Source organism: Tupaia chinensis, unplaced genomic scaffold (genome assembly GCF_000334495.1).
Source record: "Tupaia chinensis unplaced genomic scaffold, TupChi_1.0 Scaffold000291_1, whole genome shotgun sequence".
In the NCBI taxonomy this organism is placed as follows: Eukaryota; Metazoa; Chordata; class Mammalia; order Scandentia; family Tupaiidae; genus Tupaia; species Tupaia belangeri.
In genome coordinates, this window is record NW_006159776.1 from 1874851 (window position 1) to 1898877 (window position 24027).

The 24027-nt window shown below is 37.0% G+C and overlaps 1 long non-coding RNA gene across 3 annotated transcripts in view; it reads left to right on the forward strand.

The window, feature by feature from the left end:
- Positions 1-24027, forward strand: part of LOC114008134 (uncharacterized) — a 300116-nt gene that overhangs the window by 228502 nt on the left and 47587 nt on the right. The window contains exon 4 of one of the 3 annotated variants that reach the window (XR_003549698.1): positions 18091-18314. The exons of the other annotated variants lie outside the window; for them this stretch is intronic. This is a non-coding gene — a long non-coding RNA (uncharacterized LOC114008134). Of the gene's footprint in view, positions 1-18090; positions 18315-24027 lie in introns of those variants that run through there. 3 annotated transcript variants of the gene reach the window in all.

Genomic DNA, 24027 nt, shown 5'->3' on the forward strand with positions numbered 1-24027 from the left:
TAATATAGGACCCTTCTCTTGTCTCTACTAAATGCCCTGTGTTTCCAATAAAGCCTTTCTACTCTGACTGGAGAGCACCCAATTCATTTCCTGTGTGAGTTCCAAAAATTGTTTTCCTTACAACTTCCCAGTAATTGTTCTTTCCTCAGAAGTGGTTCTTCCTTTGCCTCGTGGAGTTTCATTTTACACATAGATAGATAGATATTTATCTATAAACTCAAGATGGTATCAATAAAGATTTGTGGAATTATTGCTCCAAATAAGTCCCTTTTTGGTGAAACTGCCTACAAAGACAGTTACCTCTCTTTGAGCCTTGATTTTTAACTCCTCAAGTTAACAAGGCTGTTAGGCACCCCCATGCCTACCATAATTTATTTTATAAGTTATCTTCATGCAGAATATCTGAAAATGATAGGTTTCCCTTTTTTTTACTCTTTTATGAATCACACTTCTATAAGCTCCTTTTTTCCTCCTTTATTATTCACTGTATGTGGGTTTGATGATACTCAATATATTCCTTGAAGTGATAAGTTTCAGAGTATCGCTGTGTTACATTTTTAGCCAAAGACACATGTGTTATTCATACTACAATTTTATATATAATCCATCATTTTGTATTAAATAGAGTAGAAAAATGAGTATATAAATTAATCCTGATGATCAATTCAAAGACAGGCATTTGAAGCAATTAATCCAAATAAACAATAAATAATAATTAGATTTGCTACTCTATTTTAGTGAATACTTTATACCAGCATGCTGCATGTGTTTTACATGCATTATAGCTAAAATTTTTTGGAGTTGATTTTGCTATAGGGTGTGTGCACTTGCCAGAGAGACAGAGAGACAGAAAGCAAGATATCACCCCCCCCCCAGGGGGGATGGCCACACCGCAGTCCCTTCTCCTCCATTCTCCTCTTGGGATCTTGGGCATGCACGCACATGTGCCCCACATGAATTTAAGCCACTGGGTCCAGGACTTGAACAGTGGTTGACTACATGGGAGTCCAGCGACATAGCCATTAGGCCATCTGCTGTCCCCCCTATTATTGCTAATTCTACAAAATCTCTTTCAAAAATTTATTATACCATTTTATTGATAAAGAAATTGAAACTCAGAATCATTAGGTAATTTGCCTGTGGTTAAGCAATTAGCCAAAGGTAGATCTGTACATCAAAATTTTCTTCTGCATTGAAAAGTCCTTTCTAATAAGTCATGGAGTCAAGAGCAACAATATATGAGCAGCAGATTAATACATCATTGGACATATTTAAGAATACACAAATGATAGACCCTTTAAAGATAAAGTGTTTCCAGAAGATCAATGGATAATTGTTTAGAGAAAATTTTAGATATTATAGATTATGATCTCTATATTACTAGGCAATTAAAATACTTTGTTCTCTTTTAAATAAAAGCAAATATGGTAATATGCAATTTCAAATAAGCAAAAAAAGAAAAATTATAACTGGTCAGCCCCAAACAATTGTTTTTTAAGATTTTTAGTCTTTATAAAAATTTATATGTGGGGACCAGCAGTTGGCATAATGGCCATGTTGCTGTAGTCCCACGTAGTCAACAGTGGTTCGAGTCCCAGACTCGGTGGCTTAAACTCACGCTGGGGGCGTGCGCATGCATGCCCAAGATCCCGAGAGGAGAATGGAGGAGAAGGGATTGCAGCATGGTCATTCCCCCTGGGGGGTGATTTCTCGCTTTCTGTCTCTCTCTCTGTCTTTCTGGTGAGCACACTCACCCTATACCAAAAACCTCTCTAAAAAAAAAAAAATTATATATGTGCCACAAATAATCTTTTTCAGTGGTCACATAATGTTCTGTGTAGCAAATTTACTAGTTCATTAAACACTTTCCATGATTCTTCTAATCTGGCTGCTGGCACTTTTCTTTTGCTATAATAAATAGTAGTGCTATATTATTTATGCATATATCTTCTATATTTAGGTGATCCTTCCCGGGGCTACTAACTCTTGCCATTGCTGCCATATACACAAGATTAAAACAAATTGCTTTTGTGTAAATACTAGAAAGGTTTAGGGACTAACAATTTGCATAAACAAGTGGATTCAGATGAAGGGTAGATGGAATTCAACCATGATACTGGGAGCAGATTTTTTTTTTTTTTTAAAATCTAGTCGAGTTTATTGAGGAAGGGTTTCTACAAAGAAACATTAAAGTTGAATGTTAAAAGAAAACAATAGGTTTATTTTTCCAGACAGACAGGAGAACAAAGAACATTTTTAAAGTGAAGAAGATACCGCATTATGAAAGAGAATGACACACCTAGACAATAGTATTTAATGGAATATAGGGTGGATAGAGTAATGAGAAATGCAGGATCAGGGATCAGATCCATTCCGGCCATGTGGTAGCAAGAAAGAATAAGAGAAAAAAATCTCTTCTGTCTAAATGCCTTAGGCAGAAGAAAAATTCTTAGATCAAGCGGTAAGGATGAGTGAAATGGAGATATATTGGAAGGGTAAACTGAAAACTGACAAGAGTTTCTACTGAATGGTTTCTTCCCGTTGCTACTAACTTTTGCCATTGCTGTCATATAGAGCAAATCAAGTCTTCACAAGACAGTCATTCTGACCATGTTTAAGGATAATTCATATTGTCTCTTTTGAGTTCCCAATTCATTGGTTCTTAGGGCATTTAATTATTTCTTTATTTTCCCATCCCCTTCTAGATTACAAGGCACAAGTAATTATCAAATTTTTTTATATTGATAATCTCTAAAAGAAATTTCTAAAGAAACCAGTAGATTAAGGAAGATCATTATTGTTTTGCTTTATTATAGAAAGAAAAGTGTGGACTCTATTAGAAGTAAGAGAAAAATAAGTTCATTGTTTTTCCTATTTTTTTTTTTAACAACACATAAAACAAAATCATTAAGCTGAGAGTTAATAATGCTAAGACAGAATGTGGCCTTCAAAAAGCCAAGATAGGTTCGTAAGAACAAGCCTGCCAAACTAAAGAAGCTTAGGCCAGCACTTGTGGGATAATGAAAATTTTGAAGGTTATGTTATACATACTCAATCTGTCAGTAGCATGTACCGCTCTCAACCTCCTCTCTCACACTTGAAATTGAGTTTTCCCTTGATTCCTGGACATTTTCTATCATTGCTGTTTTTCCTTGTACCTCTTTAGCTGATGCTTTTCAATGTATTTATTATTTCTTTTTTTATGGGCCTCCATCCTCATTTTCTTTTGAATTAGTATCTTTCCCTCTCTTTCTTTCTTCTTTTTTCTTTTTTCTGTAGAATGTGTGTGCTCACTACAGAGACAGAAAGATTATGAGAGGGAAACTGAGAAATCAGCATCTCTTGAAGTGTGCTCTGAAGACAGTAGATGGCAGAATCATCTGGAGTGTAGATGAAGTACTCCAGAATTGGAATGCAGCTAAAATTGTTGGCCTATCCCTCATCTTTAGAATCAGCATCACAGAAAGTAGGGACTGCAAGTTTCCTATTTTAATGTAGCACTGAAATTACAATGTTCCTGTTTTAATTTTGCTCACTAAAGTTTGAGAAGCAGCTTTAAAAGCCCACAATCCCATCTCATGGTAACAACCACCACCTGTATACTTATGAATTCCAGAGCTTACCTCCATCTGAGAAAATAGCTTTCATACTCTAGAAACAAATATTGAACTCCATTGAGCCTCTTCATGTGGTTGAACAAAGGAACCTATAAATCTGTAGTCAAAATTTGCTCATCATCTTTTCCCCATATCTCTTTTTGGGTTATACAAACTTTGTTCACCTTGCTACCATTATTAAACCCCATAGTTAGCCATAATCCACCACCATCACCCCATTCTTCAGTTGTGTCTTCCATTAAGGGCCAGCAGGTGGTGTAGTAGTTAAGGCATTAGACTCCCACACAACTGATCACTGCTCAAGTCTTGGATCTGGCAGTTTAAGGAATCATGCCAGGCATGTGTGTGAGCCCAAAATTCCAGGAGAAAAATGGATAAAAAGGGATTGCTGCATGGCCATTTCCCCCTAAGGGTGATTTCTCACTTTTCCTCTCACTGTCTCTCATGGACGAGAGCATGTGCCCTACAACAAAAACCCTAAAGAAAAAAAGAAGTAGTTGGGTCAACTACTCCTTAATTTCTTTCAGTTTGCTTTTCTTCTCTTCATTCCTGTATATTGGCTTGATTCAGACCTTCTCATTTATCACACCGGTAGCTAAAACTGCTCTTTTTCTTTTACTTATTTTTAGTCTTCTACCTTTAAACTGTTTCACACCCTATAATAAGAATAAGCTTTCTAAAATGTAACTCTGTTCATGTCATTCCCCTCCCACCAATTAAATTCTTGAATGCATTCTATTATCTTCAGAAGGAAGTCCAAACTCATTGGCCTCAAGATATGATCTCTGGCAGTATAAGGTACCACCTCCTTCCATGCACCATAGACTTGACTGTGTAACATATTGGGGTTTCCAAAATGTACTGAGCTTTCCTATGTTTTTACTTTAAATAATTTCTTTAAATGCTATTTTCTTCTCCTGGAGTGTCCTTTTTTTGTTTTCCCACTTAGCTGAATGTTCTTATCATTTATTGCTCAGCTTAAGATGAAATGTCTTCTTTGAGTCTCTTAATATGGATTAGGTATCCTTGTTTTGTGTTAATAAGAAAAAGAAAACTCACATCTAACTCTACCACTGAATTTACTGAATTGCATTGTGACATTCTTTTTACACTACTATGTTCCCCACTTGACATTGAGAACTTTGAGTACAGGACAGTAAGGACTTAGAATGTAGGGTAGGGCCTAGGTTAAGTTACATGGATATTTGAGTGAAGATATTCCTCAATTTCAGCAAAATTCATGACCAAGTGTATTAAATGGATAATATGGAATGGACTTTAGGTAGATTTATAAGTCTATGTAACCAGAGAGTGTTGATTCATTGATTAACCAACTGATATTTTATCTGTAGCAGAATGAAACACATTTTTGTCTTTGTTCCTATATTCTCAGCATTTTTATCAGTAATGTGGATTAAGAACAAGTATGTATGTTTATCAAAACTGCATATCATACTACATTGGGAGGAATTCTAAGCCCATAAATGTAAGACTTAGTTTAAATGGCTCAGCAGACAGGAATATTGGCTGGCAATCCAACAAAAAATTAGCAGCCATAAATAAGCTCCAGATTCTAGCTTCAAGTCGATTTCACAAAAATAGAATTAGTGAATTTTTCCTGGCATCAGCTTATGTAAAATACACTTAGGTATGTTTGTCGACTGGAAATATAATACAATTCAGCAGTATGAGAGAGTTTTTAGTGTAGATAACCAAATAGCAACCTCAAATAATATCTGAATTCTATATTGTCTAGAGTTAGAATAGCCTTTACTAATTCTGACTGTAACATTATGAGAGAGACTTTGAGAAAGTAGAGTATGTGCATTCAAGGAAAAGCAACCTAGATCAATATGGTAGATACATTATTTTTAATGGAGAGATGTCAAAATGTAGTTGTTAAGAACCATTGAACATTCTATTCATTCACTTAACAAATATTTATTGAACAGTTTACTATGTTCCAGGCCTTATTCTCAGAACAGGGAATAAAGTAGTAAATAAAAAAAATTATATTCCAACTCTCATGTAATTTAGTTGGGGATAAAGAAAGGGAAGACAAAAAATAACTTAGTAAGTGAATAAGATTATTTGAAATATTAACTTTTACAAAGGAAATTCACAGTGATTGTGGGTGTTTTGTGTTGGGTGTGTTGGGTGATCAGAGAAAGTTCTGAGGAGACACTCGAGCTAAGACTTGAATGCTCTGAAAGGATCCACCTGTTCAAATTTCTAGGGCTAGAGCATTTCTGGTAGAGAGACCAAGGACCAAAGTGCTTAGAGTAAGAATGGGCTTGCTGTGTTTGAGTAATAGAGGAAAGGTATGTGTCCTTGTGTACAGTGAACTTGAGGAAGAGTGGTTCAAGATGAAGTTGGAGTGAAAGGCAGGTGAGAGATTTTGCAGTGTCTTATTGACTATTGTAGTAGGTTTATACTCAGTGGTAATTCCTTAGGGGAATGGACCATAGCTGTGAAATTAGCGAATCTTTTCATGGCAGAGACAGATTACTTTGGCTGTTGTGTAGAGAGAGGACCCAGGGGTGCAAAATTGAATATTTGGAGGACAGTTAGGAGCTTACTGCAGTTGTACAAGTCTGCTTTCTGGCAAAATAAAGTATCTGAGGTTAACTTCATCCTTTTCTTTCTGAGACATAGAATTAGCCATTATTGCAAGAACCTATTATTCTTTTAAGTGGGGTCTGGTATTTAGAAAAAAATATATATAATTATATTCTCCAAAAGGTTGATAGACAATAAATATTATAAAAATTATTAATAGATTTTAAATATTTTTGCACAAAGGAAATGTGTCTTTTAATTTGATTATTCCAAGAACTTTTTGATATATCATCCTGTATATACAAACACACATATGTAATGTATATACTATAAGATGATATTGATATTTCCAATTTATTGTTTTAAGTTTATTTTATTTCTTTATGAAAAAGAGAGACAGAGAGAAAAGAAAACAGAAACAGGTAAACCCCGATAAGATTTTCACCCAGCAATCTACCCCCATCCTGAGCCACCTTAGGTCATTATCATGTATACATTCCCAGATTACGTAGCAAGGTATTGGGACAAGAACCCAGAATCTTCCCATTTGAGTCTAATTGTGTTACCAGTATGCCACCATCTACTTCCTATTTCTCATTTAAATCTAACATTATATTGCTGTTTCATATGACCTTATGTTTGCTTTTTTTCTTAAATATTTTGGTTTCTAATAAAAATATATACAATAAACTACAATACACATGAAGTAACTTAAAAACTAAAATACTGACATCATTATTAAAAACTTATTGAGTAATTTTAAGATTTCTTTGAAGTTTTATTTTTGGGGTATAGATTGATAAGGATATACAGTCAGAAGTATATTAAAAAGTTACATGATATAATGATTATTGTTATGTTATCAGTTTCATATAGAGATATAGTTATGTTTAGTCATCTCATATGTCTTCTTTTAGGGGCAGAAAACTCCTTCTGAGAAAATTTGGAGTAATTTCTTCCCAAGTCTCATTGGCAAGGAAATGGAATTTTCAAAATTGGCCTTCAGTAGTTAGCATTTATTTGAGTCACAAAGGGAAGAGATCAAAACCGGGACAAAATCCAGGCTCCATCATCAAGGCAGAAAGAGGGTGCCATTTCTCAGTATTGTTATTATTACCAATTACTATGACAGTTATTATAGATTTCTAGGCCACTTTAGTAAATACACGCATGAATGCCATCCTACACCTTTTATATTAATATGTGAAAAATGTACAAATCTCCAATGTTGGCATGGCTGTGGTGAAGATGATTTTTTCATTAGTCTTGAAAAAATTGCAAATGGGTATTTAAATGGGAACTACTATTGCAATGTCAGTTTGACAAGATATTAATGTGATTTGGTTTAAGAAATTTGACTCCTTTGAACTTTTCCTATGGAAATAATCCAAATAATTCATAAAACTTAAATGTCTATAGGGGCCAGCATTATAGGTGGCATGGTGATTAAGATACTGGATTCCCATATAGCCAACTGTGGTTCAAGTCCCAGACTTGGTTTTTCGAAATTCATGCTGAGTGCATGTGTGCGTGTGCGTGTGTGTGTGTGTGTGTGTGTGTATGTGTGTGACCAAAATAATGAGAGGTGAGTGGAGAAGAAGAGACTGCAGCATGGCTATCTCTCTGGGGGGGGGTTATTTCTCTGACTTGTCTTCTCTGTTTCTTTCTGGTGAGAGCATAATTAAACGTGTAGTGAAATGGTTACTTAAATTATAATGCAGTTGTTTGGTTGAAGTGTAACTCTATGAAAGATAAAATTTAGAAACCATGTAGTAACCATGTTGTAGAAAAGCATTTATTAGCATGAATAAAAAAAAAAAACAGAATAAAAATAAAGCATGCCTATGCAATAATTATATTTTAAGAATTATATTTGCACATGGGCAAAAGCTGAAATGAAACACACAGAAAGAAAGTCAGTTTGAAGGGGAATGGAATGGATGGTGGGCTATAGTTAAATTTCTAATTTTATTTAGAATTTTTGTTAATGTTTGTCACCTAAAAGAAAAAAACCAAACCAACCAAAACAAACCAACAAAAACAAATAAATAAGCAAACCAAACAAACAAACAAGACTATTTTTAAATTTTTTACTTAAAATGTTTTGACATAGAGTGTATGGACTTGCTGGAGAGAGAGAAACAGAGGCAAAGAGAGGGAAGGTGAGAAATCACTCCCCAGGCTGATGGCCATGCTGCAATGGCTTCTCCTCCTTTCTCCTTTTGGGATTTTGGGCATGCATGCATATGCACCTGGTGTGATTTTCAGGATACCTGGTCTGGGACACAACTTGTGGTCAGCCATGTGGGAGTTCAGCACTTTAACCACCACAGCCAAATACTGGCCTCAACAAAGGCAATTGATGAGAAAATGTATTCTATGTTCTAACGTCGACCAGAGTTATCTGAGCTCTTAAGCAGATCTAAATTATCTTTTTAAGAAAAATTTGACTGTATGTGCAAGCATAGCCTACTTCATCCTTTCATCTGGGAAAGTGTAAGTCAGATCCCACAATTACCCTAACAGAATGTCAGTTGCGCCACTGGAATGTCTCATATCAAAAGCCGATGGCATTTGCTTCGTTCAGCCACACAGAATAACTGCACCCTTGGTGCTGCCAGAGAGCTCAGTCTGGAATTGATTGCTGCATTTCTCTTCCAGAGCACAGCTGAAGTGATTGCTTTTTGAGAAAGCCTCTAAGGGATTTGTTGTCCATGTGCCTATTGGACTGTCTGTGCCCCTGGCTGGATTAGAGCCTGAAGAAGAAGATCCTAGGGCTCATCAAGTAGAAAGGTCTTTTGGGGGCAGATCCATTCCTAGAAATTCAGTGCCAAGAATTGAAATAGAAATTTAGAAAACATGATAAAGGAAAGGGCTAGAAGTAACCATTGGAACATCCAAAACTAAAAGACCAGGTAAGGGAAGCTAAAGTTCAGCGAAAAACGGTATTATCAAAGCATGTAAGGTAATTTCTTCTGTGTAGGCCCTGGCCAGAGAAAGGCTAGCCTCTTAAAATTTCTAACTCAGTCTATATTAGTGAAGGGGCTTATTCTTTGTTTCCTGCCCAAGAAAAATGCATGCAATACTCGTTGATTATATTGACTTTGCTCATTTTAGAATTGTCTTCACTGAGTAGCAATTTAGTATTTTATCCTTTACTTTAATAAAGAACCTCTTTATTAAAGCACTTTGAAGACATCATCTATTGTTTTGCTCAGCACCTCAGTGATAAATTTTTCTTACATCTATGTAATAAATGCTTTTTAGAATTCTATTAAGAATGAAGGAAAATACTTCTCTTTCATTATCTGGTGAGTGTCCTACAGTCCTCTGGTGATAGCCATGAAACTGCAGTTTGAATTTTGAATTTTCTTTTTCCTTGAGAGCCAGGAAGCTCACAGCTTACTGTTTCAAGGAATTTATTCATTTCTTCTGGGTTGTATAATTTGGGCATAATTCTTCGTAATTGTCTCTTATGATCCTTTGTATTTCTGTGTTGTAATGTCTCTTCTTTCACTTCTAATTTTGTTTATTTGAGTCTTCTCTCTTTTTTCTTTAATATTAACAGAATGTCAGTTGCGCCACTGGAATGTCTCATATCAAAAGCCGATGGCATTTGCTTCGTTCAGCCACACAGAATAACTGCACCCTTGGTGCTGCCAGAGAGCTCAGTCTGGAATTGATTGCTGCATTTCTCTTCCAGAGCACAGCTGAAGTGATTGCTTTTTGAGAAAGCCTCTAAGGGATTTGTTGTCCATGTGCCTATTGGACTGTCTGTGCCCCTGGCTGGATTAGAGCCTGAAGAAGAAGATCCTAGGGCTCATCAAGTAGAAAGGTCTTTTGGGGGCAGATCCATTCCTAGAAATTCAGTGCCAAGAATTGAAATAGAAATTTAGAAAACATGATAAAGGAAAGGGCTAGAAGTAACCATTGGAACATCCAAAACTAAAAGACCAGGTAAGGGAAGCTAAAGTTCAGCGAAAAACGGTATTATCAAAGCATGTAAGGTAATTTCTTCTGTGTAGGCCCTGGCCAGAGAAAGGCTAGCCTCTTAAAATTTCTAACTCAGTCTATATTAGTGAAGGGGCTTATTCTTTGTTTCCTGCCCAAGAAAAATGCATGCAATACTCGTTGATTATATTGACTTTGCTCATTTTAGAATTGTCTTCACTGAGTAGCAATTTAGTATTTTATCCTTTACTTTAATAAAGAACCTCTTTATTAAAGCACTTTGAAGACATCATCTATTGTTTTGCTCAGCACCTCAGTGATAAATTTTTCTTACATCTATGTAATAAATGCTTTTTAGAATTCTATTAAGAATGAAGGAAAATACTTCTCTTTCATTATCTGGTGAGTGTCCTACAGTCCTCTGGTGATAGCCATGAAACTGCAGTTTGAATTTTGAATTTTCTTTTTCCTTGAGAGCCAGGAAGCTCACAGCTTACTGTTTCAAGGAATTTATTCATTTCTTCTGGGTTGTATAATTTGGGCATAATTCTTCGTAATTGTCTCTTATGATCCTTTGTATTTCTGTGTTGTAATGTCTCTTCTTTCACTTCTAATTTTGTTTATTTGAGTCTTCTCTCTTTTTTCTTTAATATATATATATATATATATTAAGGAAAAAAATATATATATATGGAAGAAAGAGAGTGAGAGACCCTCAACAAGAGTGAAGGTCTTCACACTAAGGTCCTGTCCCTAGCCTCAGCCAGCCAGGATGATGCATATGTGTATCTTCAATGTGCATAGGGAGACCTCAGGATGGAAACCTAGACCTTCTTGTCTGGCCTCAGCGCTGTGGAGCTTTGCGTTGGTGCTGCACCACCACGGTTGGCCTCATTTTTTCTTAGTTAGTCTAGCTTAGGGTTTGCACATTTTATAGTTTCAAAAAACTAACTCTTACATTCATTGATCTTTTGCATTGTTTTTATAATCACTATTTCATTTATCTCTACTCTGATCTCTGTTACAAAATTGTTTCTTCTAATGACAAATTTTATATATATGTAGTATAAAGTGATATAATCACACTTCTCATATTCCTCCCAGACATTCTGATTCAAAATTTAAGAGTAAATTTTGACCTCTCTTCCACTGAGGTATCCGTCATGTCAAACCAATTACCAGGGGCTATCTAGTATCCTCTGAAACATTTTCACACCCACCTTTCACTTTCTAGTTTTGCTCAGTGGAAGGATGTAGGCATTGTGACCACCTACTTCTTGTTTCACATCTGAGTTCTAACCTTTTCTACTTGAGTGGCCTTGGGAATTTATCGAAGTTCCATGAACCTCTATCAATACAGCTATGAAAAGAGTATGTAATATTTGCTTAGTTCTCTTTCTTCTCTTTTACTTCCTCTAAGAGTTTCTTTGATTACATAGTCCAGTGTGCTAATACCTTTTATCTGACAATCAATTACAAATTGTCCTGAGGTACTTCACAGAAGCATTTATTATTATTTGATTTCTGGCGATTTTATACCTCTTTTCTCTAACTATACTATATGTCTTATTCATTCAGTCATTTACCTAATAACCATTTATTTAAAAGAGACTATGTTTAAATCCCTGATCAACACTTTAAATGGATATGGAAGTTCTATTTCTATTTATTTTTTATTTTTTTAAAGAGATTTTTGCTATAAAGAGTATGTACTCACCAGAGAGACAGTGACAGAAAGTAAGAAATCACCCCCCACACCCAGGGGCAATGGCAATGACCACACCACAATCTTTCTCTTCCATTCTCCTTTTGAGATTTTGGCCATGAGGATTGTTTAGAAGGATTAAATGAGTTAAATTCTGTTTCTGGTTTGACATGTTGGTGGGACATTTAAAAGGAGATGTATCGTTAGAAATGTTAGTGAGAAATTTGGTATATAAACCCAGAGAGAAGTAAAAGATGTAGCCAGAATTTATTCAAGAAAGACAACATGGAAGAGAGAATTTCAGGTAGAGCAAATGGACCAAAGACTAAAGATGAAAAGGGCCATCTCTCTGTAGCCTTCTGTAAGTAGTATGATAAGAGGAGAGCAGGGTAGGCTGGAAACGTAGGAGCTGACACTAGACCTGTAAGGCAGGGCCAGGTCATAAAGAGCCACATATGCATGTGAAGAATTCTAGAATATATTCCATAGGTGACGAAAAGCCTGCTCATCAGATCAGGGAATATGGGAGAGAAGAAATCAACAAGGTGAATTTGGAAGTAGAGTACAAAAGTCCAACATTTGCATCGAAATCCTCATTTTCCAATGATCTTTTCTGCATTCTGATACTTGACATTCTACATCAAGACAAGTTCTTGTCTATGAGGTTCAATTAAGCTTTCTGCTCTGAATTAAAAAATCCTTTTCTTCTTTTTCTCCTACTCCTCCTTCACCTTCTTTTAAAAGAGAAAGATGACCTTTCTTACTCTTAAATACTTCAGAAAATTCTGAGTGCCAAAGGAGGGAAATCCTTTTTCAAAGTCATCTAGGGGAGATTCTACAAATGTAATTGTGAACACAGTAAAGCTTACCCCTTTACTGTTTTTAGTATCAGTGGGAGAGGTGGTGGAGGATTTCTGCAGGAAGAGACAGTTATGGATTTCTCTTCAGACAAGAATTCTCTGGCACAAGGTCTGGAGTTTCCATTTCCTAGGGACATCTCCTCCTTGGTTGTGGTCACATCTGATCTAATGATTCTGTAATGAGAGGCAGCATGACATTGCCATCTTATATCTCTGACCCGAATGTGAATGTGCTCGCAACAGAAAGGAAACTCAGGAAATGAAAACAGGAAGGATTCTATTATCAGGCCAACATGCCCACTATTGCAGCACTAAGAATGCCTTATTGACATTCCTATTCACGTCCAACCCCAGCGTAATTAATCACTGGTGCATTTGCTATCCCAGGCTACAAAGATATGTCTTGAAGCCTTTTCAAGTTTCTTCCAAGCTTCTTGCCTTGGCATTTTCCCAAGCTGCTTCTTGAAGAACAGCAAGCTGGTATTTGGAGCATATGGCGATGGTCTGTTTGTGTGTTCATTAAATCAAGATACCAATGAAAAGAAAGCAGAAAGCTTTCTGTCCTTTAAATGAAATTGTCAACCCAGATATCTACTGCCTTTCCCGAGTCCTGGCCTGAAATGCCTGGCAAGTGGGGCTGTGTTATAATGACAAATTAATTCATATCAGACTTTGATCACAGCCTGAAAAGTTTTCTGACATCAATTTTCAGTAGTTGAGTTTAGAAAATCAGAATTCACTTTGGTGCACCAGTTCCTAACAATAAACGCAGAGACCTCTTACTCTAGCTGGAGTGTCAACCTGTAACATGAGGCTAGGAGGGGAGATATGAGGGCTGTCACAGCTCTGTGTAAAAGGAAAGCAATGCTGGTGCATGGTCAAAACCCAACAGAAGGGGGCTCTCTTGCTGACCTGAGGCCTGTGCACAAACAGTGCCATAGATGCCTCTCTCTCCCTCATTTTTCCTTGCTCTTTCCTCCTGCCATGTAACGTGTCAAAAGCAAATGAAAATTGAGAGGATTCGGCTGAAAATAGAATTGAATTCTATTAGTCAGCCTAATAGTGAAGGTGCATTTGGAAATACAGTGCAGTATAGCTAATGTTTACCACTTGACTACTCATGCCCCAGGCTCAAAATGCATAATGATGCAAATTAAAACCCAGCAAATGGAGGAGCTGGAATCTCAAAGATAACCATACCTAACGCAGGGTATGACAGAACATCTGCTCTTTAATTAATCTTACGTAAAGACTGGAGCACTGCATTAAGATGCACAGTGTTTATGACAACTGTTTTTTTGTGGTTAACATGCTCCTGGACTCCCTCATGTAATTGTTGCTGCTTTGTAACTCATACAAAGCCCAGCTGAACAACCCCCATCAGCCAGAAAGGAAAATATGGGCAGGAAGGGTACTGAGATGAGAATATGATGATTTCAGAATATAAATCAGGCCAGTCCCCAGTTGCAACATTCTTTCCTTACTTGTGGGGTTGGACCGGTGGTAGAAACTTCATTGGAATATTTTATTTTTTAATATTGGAACTCAAATTTGTGTGTGTGTACACATACACATAACTATAGTATGTTAATGTAGGTGATATTTTATATGTTATGAAGAGCGTAAGAAGCTTGTACATATAGAACAATGTTAAAATGACAGGCTTTGGGGCCAGACTGACTGAATCTTGATTCCTCTGTTTCCTAAATTCATAGTACTGGTTCAATCACTTAACATCTCTGTGCCTCAGTTTCCCTATCTGTGTAAAAGACCTAATTGTAGTTCTACTTTTGGAAGACTGTTATGAAAATTACAAGATTATCATTATAATTATAATTTATAGGACATTGACCATATGCTAGATATAAATGTATTACTTCATTTACATGAATTAGCTCATTTAGTCTTCCTAATAACCCTATCTCATAGTTAATAAGCTAATATGTGCAAAATTCAAACTGTGACTAATACATTTTCAAGTATGTAATGTTAGCTATAATAATTATCATTATTTTATACGTCACCTATAATATATATTATAGTTGAACCTTTACCATAACTTTGTATAAATGGGGTCCATTGGTTCTCCTTTTTTATAGCTGCTACTTGAAACTCAGGAAGATTAATTCAGGTTCCCCAAACTACACACTTAAAGAGTGACAAAACAAAGATTCTAGCCCCAAGTCATCTGACTTCAAATTTTGTGCTTTACGTTTTTTCTTATTCTCAAATTGGAGTGATGGGTAATTGTAAAAATTGAAGGGGTAAAAAAGAGAAGAGCAGTTTGAAATTCATTGTAATAATGTGTTTGTTCAAATCAGTCCTATCAAATCAAGCATGCTCAGCTCTGAAGAAAATGGAGGTTATCTCAGATGTCAAAACACTTCCCTGTGAATATTACTATTTTGGACACTGGCCATTTTATAAATTTCAATATTCATTTTTTTCTCAACTGCTGTTTGGTATTCCTGTGGTATTTACTCACCAAACATGATAGTAAGATTATGGAAACGATGAGGCGTCAAGGTCTTCATTTTGCTCTGACATGGAATCTATTCCTATTTCATATACAGGTTGGCTGTTATTTTCTAGCAGATGCTTTAAGGTTGATACATATAAAATTCACACACTGTTCAGAATTAAGTAGGGGGGGGCAGGAAACAGAAAAAAGAACGGAGAGAGAAGAGAGATGCTTATTATTGTTTTTTTGTTTTGTTTTGTTTTACATCAAAATTGCATCTTTAAGTGTAAGGATTTCGAAGGACTGACAACCATTCTTCTGTTCGCTGGGTGGCTTCATTTAGTGGTATTATTTCCCCATGGATAGTAAGAGCCTCCCTGAGATGAGCACAAGAAGCTAATCACAAACAAACAAAGAAGACTGGCGATGCTTATTCCCAACCACCTTGTTCCTTCCACTGGAGGGGGCTCTCTCAACCCCTTCTCTCAGGATGTGAAAACAAACCAGATGGGTGTGCTATCTCCATCTTTTGGCCTTTAGCAGAGTCTCTGGAACAAAGCAGGGCAGCAGGGCTTCTTGAAGACTTGCTTGGAGAGGGAGAGAAAGGCTGGATGGAATCTTGAATAAAAATGATAGGTTATGCTTTAAGCTGAATAAAAATAAGCCATCTGAAGAATATATAGAAGTGGCATGCATGCTGCCTCTGGAAAGATTCATTTTTATTTGTCTATCTATGTATAAAGGAAGAAGATAGATAAATGGAAAGGAAAGTGCCATTTCTGTAATGTTCACTCTGGTAAAGGGTTTGCAAACAATGTAAAAATAGCAGCTCCTTCTCAAATGATGGCTTTCCTTGAAGTTTATCTACCTCTATCTCCATTTCTTGTGCCCCCACCGAAAAAAAAATATGAAATAAAATAAAAAATTCAAAGCTAGCATAGTCACTGTGGGGAAAAGACAGCGATCTTTTGTATGTTGTTATAATTAACCAGGCCCGTTTCATCATCAGATTATAGAATGGGATGCAGTGTTAAAAAAAGAACTAAAGGAAGAAACCAGGAGAAATAGCCATTTTAATTGCATGTTTATTCTCTCCTCGCTTTCCCAAATTGGTTTCGTTTCCTCTGAGTGGGGTAAGTGCCAGGGTATTCACATGAGCAGGGGGCCAGGGTGGATTCCAACATTTACCAGCATTTGAATTACCTCCGGACGGTTTGGCGGCCTCTAAATTTATACCCTTGAAGGCACAGCAACAAGCCTTCATCTCCTATGGAAGAGACTTGAAAGCATGCCAGAACAGGACCTCCGTCTTCCCTTCTTAGAGTCCTGGCACGTAGAATCACACCAGAAAACAAAAGGCATTTGTGAGGAGCCGTCCAGGAAGAAAGATTAACAATATAAACCGAGGGGGGAAAGAGAAAGAAAAGAAAAAGCCCTTTAAAATGGTTTTGTGCTTATTTTAATAGAACTTGCACAGTCCCTGAATATCCTCTAATCAAAACCAAATGCTTGTTGCTGTACAGCACTGGTTCTTTGTTCACCGGTAATGCCCACTCTGCTTCGATGGGGGTTGGGGTGGGGCGGGTCTGCCTGGCTTATCTTTCCACCAGGAATAAACAGTGCTGTCCTCAAGGTTAGGGCATGCAGCTGACTTGAAAACCTTAGGAAAAACACCCATTGGCAGCTGGACCTTGTTCTTCACTTACCCCACATGCCTGATGAAAACTTGACTTTTTTTTTTTTTTTTCTTACTCCTTTTGATCCTGAAATTTGTCAAGGAACAGGAATAGAAAAAGGAGCTATTTCTTTTCTCCCCCTTCATCTCTGTCTCTCATTCACTCTGTCAGTCCATCTGTTCATCTCTATCTGGGTGCTTTTCTCCTTTTTTCCCCACATGGCCAACCAGGGTTTGGGTCCTGAATCTGGTGGCTTGCTTTCTCACTTCTTCTCTCTCTCACTCTCACCCTTTGTCTCTCTCTGTCTACCTCTGCCCCTCGGTTGGTCTCTAATTTACTTCAGAAATCGGTCAGCTTCCAACTTGATTGGCTAATGTGGTCTGACCTTGACTTTGTGTGGGTTGGAAGGATTTCAGTCTTGGTTTTATCAGGATTAGCTTTTTATCTGCAGAAGTACCCAAGCAAGTAACTCATCTCCTCATCTTTCACCTTAGACTCGCTGCTTTCTCCTCTAATTTCTCAAACGGTGTGGAGAAAATAAACAGAATGATTGTGATGATTATGGTGATATGACTTTTACTACAGGGCAGAAGGGCTGAAGCCATAATCTAGTCCTGGGCTCAGGATCAATGTCTTTGGGTTACACTGGGCGATGTTATTAAGGGAGTCGGCAGCATGTTTTGTTTTGAACGCCAGACAATTCCTTTCAAATGCTTATGGGGTGTCTAAGGCATCTTGCATGGGGAGAATGGGAAGGCAGAAACCCAAATACACAGGATCTGTACCTTTTCATGTCGCCCCAGCTCCTTGCAGCCCAAATTGACTTTGTAAGATTGGCTCTGAAAATGAATACCCAGGACATCACTCTGTGTTACTTTCCTGTGAAATTACTTTTCTGAATGAAAATATTGAATTCCTTTGAAAGCAAGTAGTATAATATCTCTGGAAATGAAAATCCTGTGGAAATCACAAAGGAAAGAAGACTGAAGGATATGAAAGCTTTATATCTCTAAATGTTAGTCAGGCCCTGGACTTTTTTTTTTTTTTTTTTTTTCTCTTGACAACAATCATAACTGCTCTTTTTGATGTTGATACACGGGTGTTGGAATCTTCTAGATGCTTCTATTACAGATTTATGTTTTATCTACAATAAACAGCCAATATCATTATCTTAATTTACTACAGCATTTGTATGCACTCGGTGCTTTTTGTAGTCTACTTGCTTAGCAAGTCTGACCTGCGGAATTTTCCTTGTCTCAAGGGGAACGTATTGACTTACCGCCAGGCGTCTGGCCGTCACAGACAGAGCCTCTGCTGAACTGACAGATGAACAGGGCAGACCCTTCTGGGGAGGCAGTGGCGTGGAAGACTGTCTTCTCAGAATGCATCGGCTACCTTGTTGCTCAACGTTATTCCTCAGATTGTCTTGAGAGGGATGGCTTCCACCCTTCCTGTTACATTGACAGGTTCACCCAGTGTATGTAGAGGGGCTTTCCTGGAAATAAAAGTACTCATAAAAATGTGCTCTTTTCCATTTTCTTAGCCACGTGAGGGGTCTTCATAAAGTTTATAGACATTGCATACTATGAAAAAAGTATGCATGGATTTAAAAAAATCATACTAAAACTCATACTTTAATTCCATTTTTCCATAAACTTTCTGAAGTCCCCTCATATAGGTTTCTCTAGGCTTGATTAGTTGAAACACTGTACATTACATTTGATGTCATTTATTCCTTTTCTTTTTTTTTTTTTTTTTAAGAATAAGGTGTCAACTATCAACTGAATAAATTATAAAGTGTCTCTCTCATTTTCTCTACAGATCAGTATAAAAATGGGCAGGAAAGAGAGAAACTAACATTAAGGGGAGGGTATAGAAGCCCAATCAAGGTAAAGTGATTCCCAAGGAGTATTAACTTTCTGTAAAGGAGATGGAGCCCTCTGCCCAGATGGAATGTCAAGCCTGCTGATGGCTGAGAGAGGCTGCAGATTAGATGGCTGAAATGCTGTCAGCCATGTTTGAGGAATGAGCAGAGCAAAGAGCTATGAGGTAACTGAGCCAATAACTTGATTTCCAAAACCTTTAGAAAACTTGATACATACACATACACGCACACATATACATACACACACACAAACACATACTTCTTAAGAGAATAGTTTAAAAGGTTATAGTGATCCTCAGGAGTTAACAAATTATGCCATTTCACCTTCATTTCATTTTGTAGATAAAATCTTGGACATTTGTGAAGCTCTAGAGTCACAATAGTAGCATATTTGAACTAAGTGCTTTGTAAAATCTTACAGAGGAAAACAGGGCTTGATAAATGTGTAACTGTTTGTGTCCAGAGTGTTGCAATGGCTCTCATGGGGACGTGGAAAATCTTCAGGGCCTAGGTTGATACCAAGGTCAATACTTTTATCAAGACTTGAGTGAAGACTTATTGTTAAAGGTGCAGACAAAGGGCCACCAGGTGGCGTAGTGGTGAAGGCGCTGGACTCCCACATGGCTAATGTGGTTCAAGTCCTGGGCCCTGCAGAATGAAACCTACGCTGGTCACATGTGCATGCATGCCCAAAATTCTGAGAGGAGGATAGAGGAGAAGGGATTATGGCATGGCCATCCACCTTGGGGAGTGATTTCTCACTTTCTTTCTCTCTGTCTCTCCAGTAAATGCACATACCCCGTAGCAAAACATCTTTCTAAAAAAAGAAGAAAAAATGCAGATGACATGAAACTGGAAACTATGATAAAGGATATTTTTGATATCAAAATCATGTATCAATATTTGGGACCAGCAGGTGGCGTGGTGGTTAAGTCGCTGGACACTCCCACATGGCCGACCATGGTTCAAGTCTCGGACCTGGTGGCTTCCTTTCTCACTTTCCCACTCTCTGTGTGTCGTTCTCTGGTCAAATTAAAATAAAAAAAAATGAAAGGAATAAATAAAATAAAATATTAAGGGCAGTGAAAAATACTCAGTGTGATACTATAATGGGGGAGATATGTCATTATACACTTGTTCAAACTCACAGAATGTATGACAACAAGAGGGAACCCAACTATTGACTATGGCTTTTAGGTGATAATGATGTGTCAGTATAGACTAATTGATTTTAGTGAATGTACCAGTCAAACGGGAATCTTGATAATGAAGGCTATGCAAGGGAGCAAGGGGGAAGGGAACAAGAGGTATATGGGAAACTTCTGTACCTTTCTCCCAATTTTGTTGTGAAACTAAAACTGCTCTTAAAAGGTTTTTAAAAAAGAAAAAGAGAGAAAAAAACCTTGTTGGTAGGACTGGGGACAGAGGTAAAGAAGTTAGTGATAAGTGAGTATAGAATTTCAATTTGGTAAGATGTGTAACTTCCGGAGATGGATGGTAGTGTTGGTGGCACCACAATGTGAGTGCACTTCCTGCTACTGAACTGTACACACACAGGAATAAAATGATACATTTAATGTTATGTATATTTTTTAGAGAGATTTTGCTGTAAGGCATGTGCACTTAACAGAGAGATGGAAAGTGAGAAATCATGCTCCAGGGGAATTGGGTATGCTGCAACCCTTCTCCTCCATCCTCTTCTTGGGATTTTGGGCATGCACACACATGCACCTGACATGAGTTTTAAGGCACTGGGTCTGGGGCTCGAATCACAGTCAACTATGTGGGAGTCCAGCAAAGTAACCGTTATACCATCTGCTGGACCCAATGTTATGTATATTTTATCACAATTTAAAACAAAACAAAATAAGCTTCTTTGGTTGCCTAAGAAGAAGAACAACGAAAACTTAGGTATCAAAAAAATCTCAGTAAAATAGAGGATGAAATTTGACATGGACAATGGGAAATCTAATATTGAAGATCAGTATAGATAAATGTGAAATTCAAAACTTTGTGAAAAAGTCAAATTTATGTGAATTCAGTCAATGTGAATAGTTCCTGATTATTCTACCCCCACCCAATCAATAGTTTCCTAGAAGATGTTGTTTTCTCCAAGTCAATCTCTTCAAATATGTATTGGATTTTTGAAAAAGTCATGATGCATTTTTGCATAGAAGAACATAGAAAAATACATCAAGGCTTTTCCAATGACCCAATAGCTATTCCTTTGGATCTCTCACACCGTCTATTAAATTATTCTGAAAGAATTCATCATTATATCCTAAATTTATATCATGTAACTGTATGATTTTAGATATACACACATCTTCCAGCATATAATTGGTGCTCAAAAATATTCATGGATTGAGTCACCAAATCACTTAGATTCTGTTGCGTCCTTGAAATCATGCCACATAAATCTCATATTCTTTTCTGTAGGATAAAAAATATTCTCAGATATTTGGAAGACCTTGCCCATCACCATGTAGCACAGTCCCACTTACAGTATGAGTGGATTCTGGGGGGAGTTAAATTATACTCCAGATAGAGGAGGACTATCAACTGTATTGGATTATATAACTGCATTATTTCACTAAAAGTTCTAAATAAGTTATGTGATAGTTCAACTATGTAAAACACAAATGTGTACAAATCAAAAAGAGGCTACACAAACTTTATAAAACTAGTCATAGATCCAAGGAATGTTCATTTTGATTTGTCCAGATGTTTTTTAAAATTAAATTAAATTAAATTAAATTTTTTAATTTTTAAATTTTTATTTATTTATTTTTCTTTCATTTATTTATTTTTACATGTTTCCACAAACATTTACTTTACATAGCAAAAAATTTTAGCTCATACTCCATCATTCTTGACAGTTTACAAACAACTTTCAAAATTTCAAAATACTGAATTTTAAAGATAATGTTCAAAATATGTCTTATAATTTTGTATAAGTTGTTATAGAGTTATTTGTCCAGATTTGAGGTGCAGTGTGTGATATCCTGAATGGGCATCTTAAATTTTCAGTCTCAGTTTAGGACATTATTTTCTGGTGGACTCATAAACCAGCAGTATACATGGAATCTAGTGTTGAGATCCAAGTTATTTCAATTTACTCATAAGCAATTAGTCACAAAGAAATTATTTACTAGACTGTATGTCTTGAGTTAGTTCAGAAAACATATGATCCAACATTTCCTTTCCTCCTCCCTTCTCCCTTTCATACCGCCTTCTTTTCTTCCCTTAGTATGTCCCTTCCTCCCTGCCTTTCTCCTTTTATCCCTACTGCGATGGGTAAAGAGAACCTGATTTAAGAGAAGAGACATACAGCAATGATCAGAAAACAGCATGGTCAAACTATCTTAAAGGAATGTATGGAATTTCAAGGGGGGCACTGACTTGGAAGTGGGTGGATAGGGTCACAGAGAATCTCTTGAAAGAGAGGACAACTAGGCTGAGTCTTGAAGGTTGTTATTTTCAGAATTCAAATAAAATCCAGACTATGAAAAGATTTTTCTAAACTTGTCTGTCTTTAAAACAGAGGCAAAGAGCTCAAACTTGTAGCAAAGTTGGATCATTGTCTCTTGTTGTCGACTTTGCTTTTCATTAGAAACACATTTGAAAAATCCTGAAGTGAGTTGTACTGGTTATTATTATTCAGTTATTGAAAAAGGAAAAGCCAGAATCTTTTTATACACTATTGATCAAATAAATAAAGGGGAAAATGCCTTTTAATGGCAAAATGTGGATAAATGTATCTTCATGAAGGAAAATATAGTTTTTGTGCTGCAGAGAAGCAGCCAGAGTGGAAGGTGGCATCATTTCAGGTATGTGAAAGACTACCAATAGCTGTATGGTAAATCCCATGTACAGTATGTGAGAAGTCTGAGGTGGTAGATAGTATTCCAGATGGGGGAGGAGCATCAATCAAATTATTAATATTATCCGCTTAGTACAATAAAGATAGATACAGATCTGAATTTGAAGCACTAATTTTAGGTCACCTCTCCTTTGGTAGAGTATTGAAAAGGCCTGGTCAAGGTGGGGAGAGAGATGTGCTAGAAAGATTCACAACTTACGAAAACCATGATCTTTCACTGCCTGTTAAATCTCAAGGACTCGCCTTCCTCGTTGGTGCAATGTTGTGGGTGGGAGGGACAGATTCATGATACATAATCTCTAAGAGCCTATCCAATTAAAAAATTTTAACCTGTAGTCAGAAGACAATTCCATTTAGTTCCTACATACACCTTGCAAACTTGCATGAAATTTTCATATATATGAATATAAACATACATATCCAGAAATGATGGAGAAGGCATATTATACCATACAAATTTAGTAGCTGTCAATCTTGCATCTGTGGACATCAAATATCTAATTTCAATCTCTTTTTCCACCTATCTTCAATTACGTACCTTCAAGCATTTCCCAACTCAGTCATTTAGCACAATTCTCTGAAAATGTCTACTGTATCATCACTCCAATCCCTTCATTTGTGCTCTTAGAAAGTTCCATAGCTCAGACATTCCTGTACCCAAACTCAGTCACACAAGGTCCATCATAAAGAAACTGTCTCCAAGAGTCACATCTGAGTGCCTCCTACTGGAAGCGGAGGGAAACCTCTGCTGCCTCGAAGAATACCTGTTTTTGTTCCACTTGCCCACTTTCTACAGATTTATTTACATGTCTGTTTCCATACTGAAGAAGCACTAGACCTTATTAAGGTCTGTGTGCAAGATCTTGGTTCACTGCTTTAAGCCTGATGCATAGAACTATGGTGCTTAACAGCTTTGCATTTCTTGCTTGAGAATGTGCTTATTCTCATAACCATGACTAAGGTTTATCTATACTCATACCAGCTGGAGGTCAATGTTGCTATCTTTCTTCTGAGCCCTGATCTCTACATGTGGAAAGTCCATCATATCTTTTCTGTAGCCCTGAGATTAGGAACCTCTGATCTGGGACCAGCAGTTAGCATAATGGCTATGTCGCTGGACTCCCATGTAGTCGAACACAGTTGAGTCCTGGACCCGATGGCTTAAACTTACACCAGGCGCATGTGCGTGAGTGCCCAAGATCCCAAGATGAGAATGGAGGAGAAGGAACTGCAGCGTGCCCATTCCCCCTTGGGGGTGATTTCTCGCTTTCTGTCTCTCTGTCTTTCTGGCTAGTGCACGCTCCCTATAGCAAAAACCTCTCAAAAAAAAAAAAAAAAAAAAAAAAAAAAAAAAAAAAAAACACAGGACTCACTCTATGGCCTAGTGCTTAAGTGAGGCAAATCCCACATGGCCTCTCATGGTTTTAATT